Below are 12,651 nucleotides of genomic sequence, written 5' to 3'. Positions count from 1 at the left end.
GTTCGCGGGTTCGCAGCCGCTGTCAGATTTCAGATTGAGGGTTAGATTATCTGCTCCATGTACGGCGGGAGCCAGAGGAAGACCGCGCAGCTGCAGCTCTCCGTTCTCGGGAGACCCCTGAAACCACGGCTTTCCTATTACACATGCAGGGAGGAGACTCGCAGCCCTGTTCCAGGGTGAACAGCTCGCCCGCAAGCGGCCCCACACGGGGACCAATCGGGGGTATCTACTCCTGGGCCTCGTGAGGGAGGGAGGCAAAACAGACACTGGAACTACTGAACAGCCCTATATTCCCCTTCTTGATCGACACCTACCTGATCGACACCTGGATCAAATTCTCCCTCAACGGAGCAGTGTCTCTGAGCGAGAGGAGGAGGAGGTTTGGTGGAATGGCTCATTGGTCCAGGGGTATGATTCTCGATTAGGTGCAAGAGAGTCAAATTCCTGGAGGATCCCAGGTTTTCACACTTTCTTGTATTTTAATTGGGGACAGTTTTCCCCGAGGAGGAAAACCCTTGTCGGCCTTAAAGGGCATTGGTTCTTGCCTTGTCCTGGGAGTCTAGAAGCTGCCATGAGAGGCCCCACCCGCTACAAGGAGCAGACAACTCCGAGGGCAGGACCCAGCCCGGACTCCTCCGGTGAGCAGGAATTTGTGTGTTTCAGCTCACTGTGCCTCCAACAAGGCACATTTTAGTCGGGAGTGGACAGCTGGGAGCAGAAAACCAACCCACGTGGGACCGGAATCCACAATAGGCGCCAAAAAGCCCGCCCAACGTGGGGCTCGAACCCACGACCCTGAGATTAAGAGTCTCATGCTCTACCGACTGAGCTAGCCGGGCGAGTGCGATCAGCTGACTGCGGCCAAGTTTTCAAACTTGACTGGCTGTGGACCATTCCCAAATGACTGGATGGGGCAGGTCCCGGGGTCAGCGGGGACATGGAGTCCCCTCAGGGCATTCTGTGGGTCTAGACTGCCTGGAATTCTCGGCGTCCCCAGGCCAGGGAGCAGCTGTGCCGGGTTGCGGGTGAGGCGCCTCACTGACCAACGGACGGACGAACGGCCGGCGGCTCAGCAGCCGCTGGAAGCCCTGCGGCGTGGACAGAACTCAGGGCTGACGCGCCCGAGCTGATCCCGGGACTCGCGGCCCCGCGGCCCGAAAATGACAAGGGGCCCACATAGATGTTGTCGCTGAATATCTAGGTTAAAGTCGCGTCTCGGCTCAGGAAGATGCCAGGATCTGTTCCAGATCATGGACGTTTTCAGCTGCACGCATTGTCCTCAACCCCAACCCCAAAAGTCAGTCTGAGATCCTGGATGGTGCCGGTCGCCGAGTTGAATCCGGTCTTTCTCTGGGCCTTGACACTGCCTGAGGCCCACCTGTTGACGCCAGGGTCCCCGCACCACCCTGAAGCCAGGGGAGGTGGGTGCGCCGTCTTGAGATGGCGCCAGGGATGCGGGAACCCAGCCTCTTCCTCAGAGCGATGGAAAGCAGGCCTGACCCGTGGATTCCTCCTGTCCTTGAAATATTTTGCTGAACCCTGACTCTGAGTCCAGCCGGATCACCTGGTGGGAGAAAGCCCTTAGGATCCAGAGGTAGGGGCTGCCAATCTAGGACAAGACTGTTCAGGTTCCTGCCCAAAGGGGTGGGGAGGAGTGTGAGGTGGGGAGGCAAGAGGGGCCCCGGGAACTGAGAGGGGCCTCAGGGAGAAAACCTGGGCTTCCACCAGCCCAGAGTTGCCCTGCTCAGGGAGGTGGCTGGGGTGGCCTGGGGTGGCCTGGGGTGGGCAGACAGGCTGGAAGCTCAGGCAGGAGTCTTGAGGCACTGTTCTAAATGCTTTACCAAAAAATTAAGTAACTTAAGATCCCAACCAAATCTCTGAGACATGAGCTGCTACTATCCCCACTTTACAGATGGGTAAACTGAGGCTCTTGAGAGCCCAGGCTTGGTGGGTCCAGATCTGTGAAGTCCAGATGAGGAATAGAGGAGCCTGGTCCTGCAACCCTCCCTCAACCCTAAAAGAACTGCCCAGGATTTGTGTCCTTGACTTTCCACACTATGGGGAGGCTCAAGACCCCAGACCATAAGCCACTTGGCCGTGGAGATTTCCCAGTTCAGGATCTCTCCAGGAAGCACAGAATTCTCCTGAAACTGAGGTTCAGGGATGGAGTCTGTGCACGGAAGTATGGATGCATGGGTCAGGGACATGGGTCAGCCCACAGTGTCCCCAAGTGAGACCTGGACAACGATGGCGGAGGGGAGGGCTCCGGCTCCAGGACCCCCTCTCTTCACTCTCTCCTGTCTCAACCTCTTTGCTCTCCATCATAACGTAAGGCACCTAGAATCAGGGCCCACCATTCCATCCACACCACAAAAGTGTCCTGAGTGCAAGGGAAGGGCTTGTCCAGGATTTGAATCCAGGGCTTCTCACTCCTAAAGCTAGACATATACCCTTAGAAATCCATCAAGGTCAGTTACTTCCCCTGCCTCTCTTCCTTCCTCGGAAGTGGTGTTGCTCCCTGTTAGGTGGGGACTGTATTGTCCATTCTTCTGACAACCATTGGCTGAGCCAGGCCTTGAGCTGAGGCTGGGGATACACTGAGTACCAACTTGCCCACAGAACCACAGTGACAGTAGGACTGTGAATGGCAACAGGGTCTCCTGGATGCTGGGAGGAGTCCCTGGAGAGAAGCATCTCAGGGCTGGGGCAGGGAAGGTGGGTGCAGCGGGTGTGGGGCTGCCTGCATTTGAGAGGGGAAGGTAGAAATTGGCCCCTAAAATAAGAGAGAATCTGGCCCCTGATGCTGGGGTCAGGTTTAATTTTAAACATGTCTATTCCTTATTCCTATACTATCCTCTCTGTCACCTGGGCTCCCAGCCTCCTCTGTCCACCCGTGCAGGGGCCAGGGTGTTGCAAAGGGCTCCCCAGGGGGGCCCAGCTCTCTCTTGTGGGTCTGAACAGAACATGTCTGGAAAAGGTCAGGAGGCTACATCTTGAGGTGTCCTATGGGTTATTTTATTTTGTGGATTCCAGGTTGTTCTGGGCTCCACAATGAGATAGTAATATTTACTCATGCTGGGAGCACAAGAGTATCTGGGTGGAGGCCTCAGTTAAACCCAAAGGTCCAGAGCCGTAAAAGGCAGGTCCAAGGTGCGGTACAGGCCACGTCCCTGAGATAAGAGCCTCAGTTCAGCAACCCCCCCTGCATCCACAGTGGCAGCAGCCTTAGGGGGGTAAGGGGGTGTTTTAAGAGGAAGGCAGAGCCTGGTGCCCTGGAGGCAGGTAGACCAGGGAGGGTCCTCAGCTCCTTCCACCTCATTCCCATGCCTTGGGGGCCTCCAGAGACCAGGATCCAGGTGTGGGTCCCTACCAGGCTTCAGGCTCTGGCCCAGGGCGGTCGGGAGGAGCAGACTGGTTGAGTTCCTTGGGCTCTGGGGTCAGGGCTGCTCTGAGGCCCTTTGCTTGCAGAGACAGAGGCAGCAGTGGAGGAGGCTGAGGGTGGTTTGAAATCCAAGCCTGTTCCTCTGCTAGGAGCAGGAGTGTGACCACAGATCCTCAGTCAAAGGGCAATGGGATGTTAGGACCCTGCCTCCTAGGTGGGTGTCCCCATCCTACCTGGCCTCTTTTCCTCCCGATCCCCAGGTTTGGATGCTTTCCCCTCCAGCACCCTCACTTGGAGCATTCCCTGCGGTAAGACGACCCTACCACCCACCCATAGAGAGGGGTAGAATGTGAGTCTCCTTTAGTGTGAGGATGTAGGGGGCCCTATCGACCCACACAAAGCCAACTCAAGGGTATGAGTGAGGCAGGGAGACCCCAGTCAGCAGGGGAGCAGATCCTAGACCACACCCATAGGGTGGGGACCCCCTCCAGGCCTGGCTCTGCCTTTCCATGTTTAAGCCACACCCCTTCCCCTCCCCCACTTCAAATGTCTCCTCTGAGGGAAAATCACACCCCCAAACGGGGTTCCTTCTTCCTCCTCATAGAATGAGGAGACTGGGATTTTGTGTTTCTTTTCTCGGGAAGATCTCTCCAAACAGCATTCGGAGATGTTGAAAGCCTGGGCAGGAGACAGGGATCCCTAAAATAGGAGACTCGCCCGACGTGGGGCTCGAACCCACGACCCTGAGATTAAGAGTCTCATGCTCTACCGACTGAGCTAGCCGGGCGGCGCAAGGACAGGTAGGGCCCAGGTGACTGGCTACTCCTACCCCTTTTCTTCCCATCCTCTAAGTTCCGCAGGCGGGCACAGGCGCCGAATCCTGGAGCTCAGTCTCCCACTCGTGGCCCAAGTTCCAGCGCCGCAGAGGAATGTCGGGGCCCCGATCCCTGGACAGTGGCCCACTCACCGGAGCCTCCGCCGCAGACAAACCGGGTCCCCTTTGCCGCGTGCTCCGGTGGGGCGGTTTGCGGTCTGGGGTCGCTGAGGCCGCAGTCTGGAGTCCGGAATCCGAGGAGCTGCGACCTCCTCTCTCTTCCTCAGCATGATCCCGGGGCCAGGTCCTGGGTCCGAGCCTCAGGGGCGTCGTCGTGGGACAAGGTGCCGCGCCGGTCCGAGGACGAGTGCAGAGGTTCTCCCCGCACCCCCACCTCGGTCCTTGTCCACAGGTCCCAGTGTCCTTCCCAACAGGGTCCCGCTGTCCCCCCGCGCCTCCAGGCGAGACGAGCGGAGGGTGAGGGACACTTACTCCAGCTGGAAAAATCCGAAGCGACCCCCTCCCCTGTGCTGGGCACTAAAAAGGGGAGACCTGGTGGAACTCCTCCTCCTGGAGGGGGCTTCGGAGCCTTCCCGGCTTGCCCCACCTGAAACAGACAGGGTCTGAAAACTCCGGGATGCCCAAGACTCCGTCGCCCCCAAGGCTAGCACCATACCCTTAAACCAAAAAGCCAGAACGAAGATGAGGGCTCCCGGTACTCGGTCACCCAGACTCCCCCATCTTGGGAAGAGGCGGGATTCTCCGCTCCGGAGGAGGGAACCTGGGGGAAGTTTCGGTCCCGATACCCCCAAGGGGAGGGTGAAGTTAGGCTCGGTGTTCTGGGGTCCGGGGTCCAGTCCCGGAGATGCACACGCAGGGCGACTTCCACCAACGGCCCGGCTCCCTCTTCCGTCCCCACCAGGCGCGGCGGGGACTTGGGCGGCCGATGAGCTGGGGAGGCCCCAGGACCCAGCGGGACCGGGCACGGGGGTGTCCGAGATGGGCCCTAAACAAAGCAACCAGCACAGCAAAATGCTGGAACAGACATCGGGCGCCGGAAGCGTGGAAGGGGGCGGGTCCCGGACGGGAAGCCAGCTACCAGGTAGTGCGCCCCGGTGGCCTAATGGAGAAGGCACTGGCCTCCTAAGCCAGGGATTGTGGGTTCGAGTCCCACCCGGGGTAATAACTCACAATTTTGGCATCACTATGCTGGGGTGGCTTCTGTCGGCAAAAACTGTTGTCAGCCACGTCTCTGAGAGCTGCACCTTCTAGGACCCCCGAGGTTAGGGGACGGGTGTTTCTTTACACCCTTGAAGGCGAGGAAAGAAGGGAGCTGGGGTCACATGGGGCTGAACCCACTGAGGCTAGCTGGGGGGTGAGGAGCATCTCACAGAGGTGCAATATCTTTAAAGTTCTGATATGTATTTTTAAACTATCTATCTAGAATGTTTACATTTAAAAATCAATGTACATCTTATAGACTAAAAAACGACCATATGATCACCTCAATACACGCAGTAAAGGCATTTAATAACTCCAACCTCCATTCCTGATTTTAAAAAAAAATCTCAGCAAACTGGTGTTGAGGGGTAGGAGAGAGAGCAAGGAGCTATGAGAAAACTTTTGAGGATGATGAATATGTTCATTACCTTGACTGTGGTGATGGTTTGGGTGTACACAAATGTCAAAAGATATTAAATCGTGCACTTTAAATGTATACAATTTATTATATATCAAAACTTTAAAAAATTGAAGTATAATTGATGTACAATATTATATAAATTACAGGTGTACAATATAGTGATTCACAATTTTAATGCCGCAGAGCAACAAAGCCCGTGCGCCACAACTACTGAGCCTGCGCTCTAGAGCCCGCGAGCCGCAACTACTGAGCCAGCGCGCCTAGAGCCCATGCTCCGCAACAAGAGAAGCCACCGCAATGAGAAGCCCACTCACCGCAACAAAGAGTAGCCCCCCACTAGCTGCAACTAGAGAAAGCCCACGTGCAGCAACAAAGACCCAAAAGTAAATTGTAAAAAAATTTTAAAGGTTATACTCCATTCATAGTTACTATAAAAATTGGCTATATTCCCTGTGATGTACAATATATCCTTGTAGCTTATTTTGTACATAATAGTTTCTACCTACTAACTCCTTGCACTTGTGATACCCTTCCCCCCTGCCCTCTCCCCACTGTTAACCACTAGTTTGTTCTCTATATCTGTGAGTCTGAATAAAACTTTTTTTAATGACCACAAAATTATTTGACACTCTTTCCACCGAGAAGTGGCATCTGTGTCTCTTCTCCCTGAGCCTCAGTGGGCTGTGACTTCTTCATACAATAATGTATGGCAGAAGTGACATTGTAGAACCTCCAAGGTTGAATCATGAAGGGGGATGCAACTTCCATCTTGTTCAGTAGAACACATACGTGGGGTTCCAAGTTGCCAAGTAAGAAATTCAATTAGCCTGAATCTTCCATGCTGTGAGGAAGCCCAAGCCACATGGAGAGGTCATGTGCAGATGCTCCATTCCACAACACCAGCTGAGCTCAGTCTTTGATTCATCTCAGTTCATATGACAGATATGTTGTTAAAGGGGCCTCCAGATGTTTCTAGACTTCAAGTCTTTGCAGCCAGGCCCCAAATTTAACAGACACAAGTTATACCTGCTCTTCCCTGTTGAATTCCTGACCCACAGAATCAATGAGCATAATAAAATATTGCTTTATGCCACTACATTTGAGAGTGTTACATAGCAATAATAACTGACAAATAATAACTATTAAACTAAAAGATGGCAAACATATTTAATGGAAGAATTTTGAAAGCTTCTCTCCATGAATTCTGGAACAAAACAAGACTGCCTCCTATCACATTTCAATTTAACATCTTATTAGAGGTCTTAGTGCAATCAGGCAAGAAAAGTAGTTAAAAGGTATAAATAAGGATTGGAAATAATTAAACAATACTGCCATGATTCACAAAGGAGATGCCTAAATAGGTAGAAAATCCTACAGATTAAAAATAATAAAAAATAATGAGTTTCATAATGTAACTGAATCTAAGATTAATATACAAAAATGTATTTTTATGTAACTGCAAAACATAGAAAATTATATTCAAGGTGATATAATTTACAATAGCATCCACAAAATCAAATACCTAGCAAAAATTCTAATGAAAGATGTGCCACACCTATCTCAGAAAAATATAAAACACTATTACGATAAATTAAAGAAGACCTTGATAAATGAAGGGACACATCATGTTCATGAGTTGAAAGACATTATCATAATGATATCAAATCACCCCCAACTGACCTACAGAATCAATGTTAGACCAATCAAAATCCCAATCACTATTTTTGTATAAATTGACAAGCTGATTCTAACACTTATATGAAAGTGCAAATGACCAACAATAACAAAAACAAATTTGAAAAACAAATTTGGGAGATTTACACTCCTGAATACCAAGATTTATTATGAACAGAAATTATTTTGGTCACAAGGGTAAACAGACCATGGAACAAAGCAGCGCAATATTAGAATCACACGTACTCAGATTCTTGATTTGTGAAAGTTTGCACTACAAAGCAGTGGGGGAAAGGAGGGTCTTTTAAATAAATTGTTCTGAACCAAAACTGTCCCCCTTTAACAGATGGTGAAATTAAGGCCTACAGGGCTAAACATCTTGAGTCCAGAGCCTGGGTTGGGAGGAATGCGACCCCCCCCCTCCCCCCGCTGCAGGCCCTAAAACGGAAGGGAATGTTTTTACAACTACGGGTTCGGTCAGCATTTGGACCTGGGACCTCTGTCCCCAACAACAAAAGTCATGTCTCTAGCCCAGCGCAGTCCATTGTTGAAGGCCACAAAAACGAGCCACATCTGTCATTTAAATTCATCTAGCAGCAGATCTTTTTTTAAGTCTTTAAATTTAATTAAATTTAATTTTTTTGGCCTTGCCGCGCAGCTTGCAGGATCTTAGTTCTCGGATCAGGGATCGAACCCGGGGCTCCGGCATTGAGAGCGCAGAGTCCTAACCACTGGACCGCCAGGGAATTCCCACAGATTTAAAAAATATAAGTAAAAAGGTAAAATTAAGCGTAATGTATTTTAGTTAACCCAATATATCCAAAGTATCATTTCAGCACGTAATCAGACTTCTTACTTTTTTTGGACAAAGGCTTCAAAAGCCAATGCGTATTTTTACACTTAAAGCAGCAATCTCAGTCGGACCAGCTGGAGGAATCCAGTGTCCAGCCGGGGAATAGCTGCCCTGATCGAAGAACTCAACGTAGCTGCTTTTGGGGACTGGGGCGTTCAAGGGCTGCCTGGACCTCTGCGGTTAGGTCCCCCGGGCTGGGGAGGAGGGCAGGGACGCGGAGGAGCGGGGGCCCGGGTCAGCAGGGGTGGGCCTGGAGCGGAGCGCAACACGCATGGCCGGATGAGTCTCTAGGCTCGGCCTCTCATCCCCGAGCTTTAAAACAGTGAAAAACCGGGACAGACAACTTGAGCTCGTCCGGGATTTGAACCCGGGACCTCTCGCACCCGAAGCGAGAATCATACCCCTAGACCAACGAGCCTCCCTAGTGAACCATATCCCAGTGCTTCCTTCACAACTATTCCCATCGCCCCGCGACTAGGGTTTGTTCCGAAGTGGATTGGGAGGAGCACTGGAGTCACAGCGGGGAGACCCAGGAAACCCAGGCCGGTAGGGGCAGAAAGAGGGGTCCGCTAAGCCCGGACAGGGCGGGGGGGACTGATTCCTGGACCACAGGGGATTGATTCTTGCCCCAGGGGAGAGAAGAGCAGAAATGTGGGGGCGGGGACGAGAGGCTTGGGTGACCCGGAGAGCACCTTACTCTCCAGGGGAACCCGAGCCTCAGGCTGACAGCCGTGGGGCTGTGGATTGTGGCTGGGGAGCAGGCAGGAGGCAGGGGACCGGCATCAAGTAGCCCCTGGTCGCCTACGGTGGGGCCCCTGCCCTAGAATCTCTAGGAGAGGAGGAACAGGGGGGAAGGAGGGGAAGGTTCCGCTTTTTGCGCCGGGCTCCAGGGCTGCCAGCCTGCGGCGGGGAGAAGAGAGCTCCGATAGAGGATTCTGGCTCTCCCTGTTGATCCCCAAAGCGCCGCAGGGTGGGCGACGACCCCTTTGGGAGCCTCCTGCGGTTCGGGCAAATCCTTTCCGCGGGAAAATTAAGGCAGAGTGTGGTAAACAGTGGGTGGCTCGTTTGAATAATTCAGTGGGTTTTAGGGTGTAAGGGCTGTCCCTACGGGTCTAATATCTGGCCCTGGGTGATTTGGGGCAGGGGAAATATTGGCCTGGTGCGTGAAAGTTAGATAAGGAGTGGGGTCAGGGTGTGGACTGGAAATTGGTTGGTTTGCAAACTGTTTGCTTTCTCTAGAATTAGCTGACCCTGGGGTTGGCAGTCTCTTCCTAGCCAACAGGCCCCTCCAAGAGGTCAGACAATCATAAAAAAAAAAAAAAAGACCATACAGGTGCCTTCACCGACTTCACCCTGTCTCTCCTTCCTTTACCAAGCAAAGGTCCCATGCCTTCTCCGGAGCTCCACGTTGGTCTGTAACCCTAGCTCAGGCAATGGTGGGTCGAGGTCCTGGAATTTGTCCAAGGGTCTTGTGATTGGTCTGGCGAATCTGAACTCCCTCAACCCAGCTTGGCAAAAGCTGCGCCCAGCGTGGGGCTCGAACCCACGACCCTAAGATTAAGAGTCTCATGCTCTACCGACTGAGCTAGCCGGGCAAAGACAAGAGCAATCTTTGACGCCCTGCTCCTCAGAGTCCCAAAGGCAGGTCCTGCAAAAAATGGCAAAGGTGCAGCCGCCCCCGGAGTCGGCCTTCTGGCGGCTGGACACAGTCCTTGCCTGGGACTCTGGACATCCAAACCCGGCACCACGCCCCCACCCTGCCCCCCATTCTCAGCCAGCTGTCAGCGGACAGGGAATCTTTCACCTGGTGTTAAAGTGGAATTTTTGGCGTGGGGCCATTAGCCACAGCCCTGGGTCGGCGTCATTCAGGGTGGTCCTTGGGGGTTGAGGATGGGGGCAAGGAACAGCCTCTCTCGAGGATCAGGGGAGCCTGGGTTGACACTCCCTCTGCTTGCATAAACCCAAACCCTAACTCAGTACCGAGCCCCTGCCTATTTATGGCTCCAATTCTTTTAAAATGACCCAAAGAATCAGCCCCCTCCCACCCCTCTGCGGATCTATGTGCAGGGCCACAGAGAGGCCCACGAAGTCCCAGAGGGGAGGGCTCATTGGCCAGTTCTGTTTGTCCCATTGTAGAGTCCTCGCCTCTGTGACTCCACAGAGCCACAGCCTGCCCAAGACCACCAATGTCTTGGGAATATAATGGAAAAATCCGAACCTGGCCCTGGGTCCCACCCACAATGGTTCATCTGTCCAGAAGGTCCCTGGGGGAGGGGCACATCGTTTACCATTCCTGCTCCGCTAGGAAAACCGATCCTGGGTGGGATTCTGTTCCTGACCTCCCTCTACTTCCCCACAAAGTCCCAGACTCTAGAAAAGCTGCCGCTACTGAAAAGTCAGAAGAGCTAGACTGAATGAGGACCCTCTTACCCCCTCCCAGTCCCCCACAGAACCAAGGATGACAGCCCAGCCTTAGCAAAGTAACCAGAACACCCTCGTCCCAGCCTCGGGGGTCTGTAGGAGGAGCTAAGTTATGCCGATGTCCAAAGCTGGAGCTCCATTTGCCCCAAACCCGGGCAACAGAAACCTTCTCCAAGACCCAACACGCAGTCCCTGCTCCTGGTGGAGCTGGGGCTCACAATCCCTGGCTTAAAAGGCCTGCGAGACCCCATTAGGCCATGGGCCTTCCCCCCACAGCAAGGCTGTGTGGTTCCCCTCCTTCCACCCTCGGACCCTGCAGCAGCCCCTCTTCCAACGTGCACTCCAGTCAACCCCACCCACTCTGCCCTTCCCCCATCTCCCCCTCCTCACTCTGCCCCTGTGTCAGGACTTGAACCAGCCTTCCTGCCCCAGCCCGTGACCCCTCCCTTACAGGTGTGTGCCTCTCCGTGCCCAAAGATCACGGCCTCTCCGGGTGGGACTGGTCCCCACAAATCTTGTCCCTGCAGAGTTCTCAGCGCGGGGCCTGGCTAAGGATCCGGCGCAGGGAGTTTGTGGGATGAATGCAGAATGGAGCCAGAATGCTCGGTGGAGAGGAGGGTCACCGAGGTCGCAGGAGCAAGAGGGACACGCGAGGGTAGTATCTCAGGTGTGAGAAAGCCCATTGGAATCTAGGCATGAGCTCTTCTGAACATTTTAGTGCTGGCGCTGGGTTGCACAGGGAAGAGCGGGCTGGGGACCCTCTGCAGAGCTCTGGAGAGGACAGAGCCTCCGGGGCTGGGAGAGGTGGGGGCTGTGGACAAGGCCACCAGCTCAGGGACGGAGGCTCCTACGGGAGGGCCCCGGGAAAGGCCCCGGCCACACTAACTGGTCCTCTGGGGTGACCGGTGCTCCTGGTCCCTAAGCCTCATGAGACGCACATTTCTCTGAATCCCAATTCGCTTCCAATGGAGGAGAGCGACAGCTGCGTCGCGCGTGGGCTCGTCGGGACGGAGGAATCCAGGCACCGTGACTCTAGCTCTGTCCCGAGCCTTGGGCTGTAGAGAGAAGAAAGGACCCTCACGTTCCCCTGCCGTGGAGGCGTCAGTCTTCTGGGCGTGGAGACGCCAGCCGAGCCCAGGACTAGGAGAGGCACAAGGGAGTCCCGGATCCGCAGAGCGTCAGCCTCCGAGACCTGGTGCTCACAGGGGCGGCGACAGTGCGCCATCCTCTTCTCGAGGGCTGAGAGCTGAACTTATCCGAGCTCAATGCGGGGGCCGCTCGGAATGGAGAAAACGGGGACCTGAGGCTGCACAGGGAAATGGTGTGAAGATAACCTGGAATAAGCAGTCAGACGCTTAGGTCTGCTGTGGCTCGTTGGTCTAGGGGTATGATTCTCGCTTAGGGTGCGAGAGGTCCCGGGTTCAAATCCCGGACGAGCCCGTTCCACCTTTTTATCCCAAGAACTCCCAGGGTACCCAGCCCAGGGACTCCTGCGGGAACGAAATATGGCTCTGAGGGCCCATCGACCTCCACCGCCCACATCCAGCCCGCCAGCCTGATCGGAAGGGCCAGAAGTCCTGAATCTGAGTCCTGAATTTGGGCTCCATATTAGTTTAGGGAGTGGGAGGTAAGGAGAGAGATCTCCACGCACAGCCGGAGGCCACAGCCTCAGCTTGGGATACCTCGCCCTCCGCCCATCCCTCTGAGGCTCAACATTCCCAGGTGGTTTTCCCCTCTGGCCGCCAGAGGGAGCGCCGAGCCGACGCTGCTGGGCTGGGAATTGGGGAACTTCCACCCGGGCCCCGGTCCGGGAAAGCCCCCAACTGTGTTGCGGGTGAGCTAGGCTCTGGTCGCCGGGCTGCGCT

The 12,651-nt window shown here is 54.3% G+C and overlaps 6 non-coding genes across 6 annotated transcripts; 2 read left to right on the top strand and 4 right to left on the bottom strand.

Moving 5' to 3' along the window:
• Positions 1 to 766: 766 nt before the first annotated feature.
• Positions 767 to 839, bottom strand: TRNAK-CUU (transfer RNA lysine (anticodon CUU)). Its single transcript has one exon. It is a non-coding gene; the product is annotated as a tRNA-Lys (tRNA).
• A 3,257-nt stretch (positions 840 to 4,096) lies between these two features.
• Positions 4,097 to 4,169, bottom strand: TRNAK-CUU (transfer RNA lysine (anticodon CUU)). The gene has a single exon. It is a non-coding gene; the product is annotated as a tRNA-Lys (tRNA).
• Positions 4,170 to 5,305: 1,136 nt separating this feature from the next.
• On the top strand, positions 5,306 to 5,378 carry TRNAR-CCU (transfer RNA arginine (anticodon CCU)). The gene has a single exon. It is a non-coding gene; the product is annotated as a tRNA-Arg (tRNA).
• A 3,332-nt stretch (positions 5,379 to 8,710) lies between these two features.
• TRNAP-CGG (transfer RNA proline (anticodon CGG)) lies at positions 8,711 to 8,783 on the bottom strand. The gene has a single exon. It is a non-coding gene; the product is annotated as a tRNA-Pro (tRNA).
• Positions 8,784 to 9,887: 1,104 nt separating this feature from the next.
• TRNAK-CUU (transfer RNA lysine (anticodon CUU)) lies at positions 9,888 to 9,960 on the bottom strand. The gene has a single exon. It is a non-coding gene; the product is annotated as a tRNA-Lys (tRNA).
• A 2,194-nt stretch (positions 9,961 to 12,154) lies between these two features.
• Positions 12,155 to 12,226, top strand: TRNAP-AGG (transfer RNA proline (anticodon AGG)). The gene has a single exon. It is a non-coding gene; the product is annotated as a tRNA-Pro (tRNA).
• The last annotated feature ends 425 nt before the right edge of the window (positions 12,227 to 12,651 follow it).

The sequence above is a fragment of the Eubalaena glacialis genome, chromosome 13 (assembly GCF_028564815.1).
Source record: "Eubalaena glacialis isolate mEubGla1 chromosome 13, mEubGla1.1.hap2.+ XY, whole genome shotgun sequence".
Taxonomy (NCBI): Eukaryota; Metazoa; Chordata; class Mammalia; order Artiodactyla; family Balaenidae; genus Eubalaena; species Eubalaena glacialis.
The sequence above is the reverse complement of the archived record's forward strand: the minus strand, read 5'-3'. Positions and strand labels throughout refer to the sequence as shown.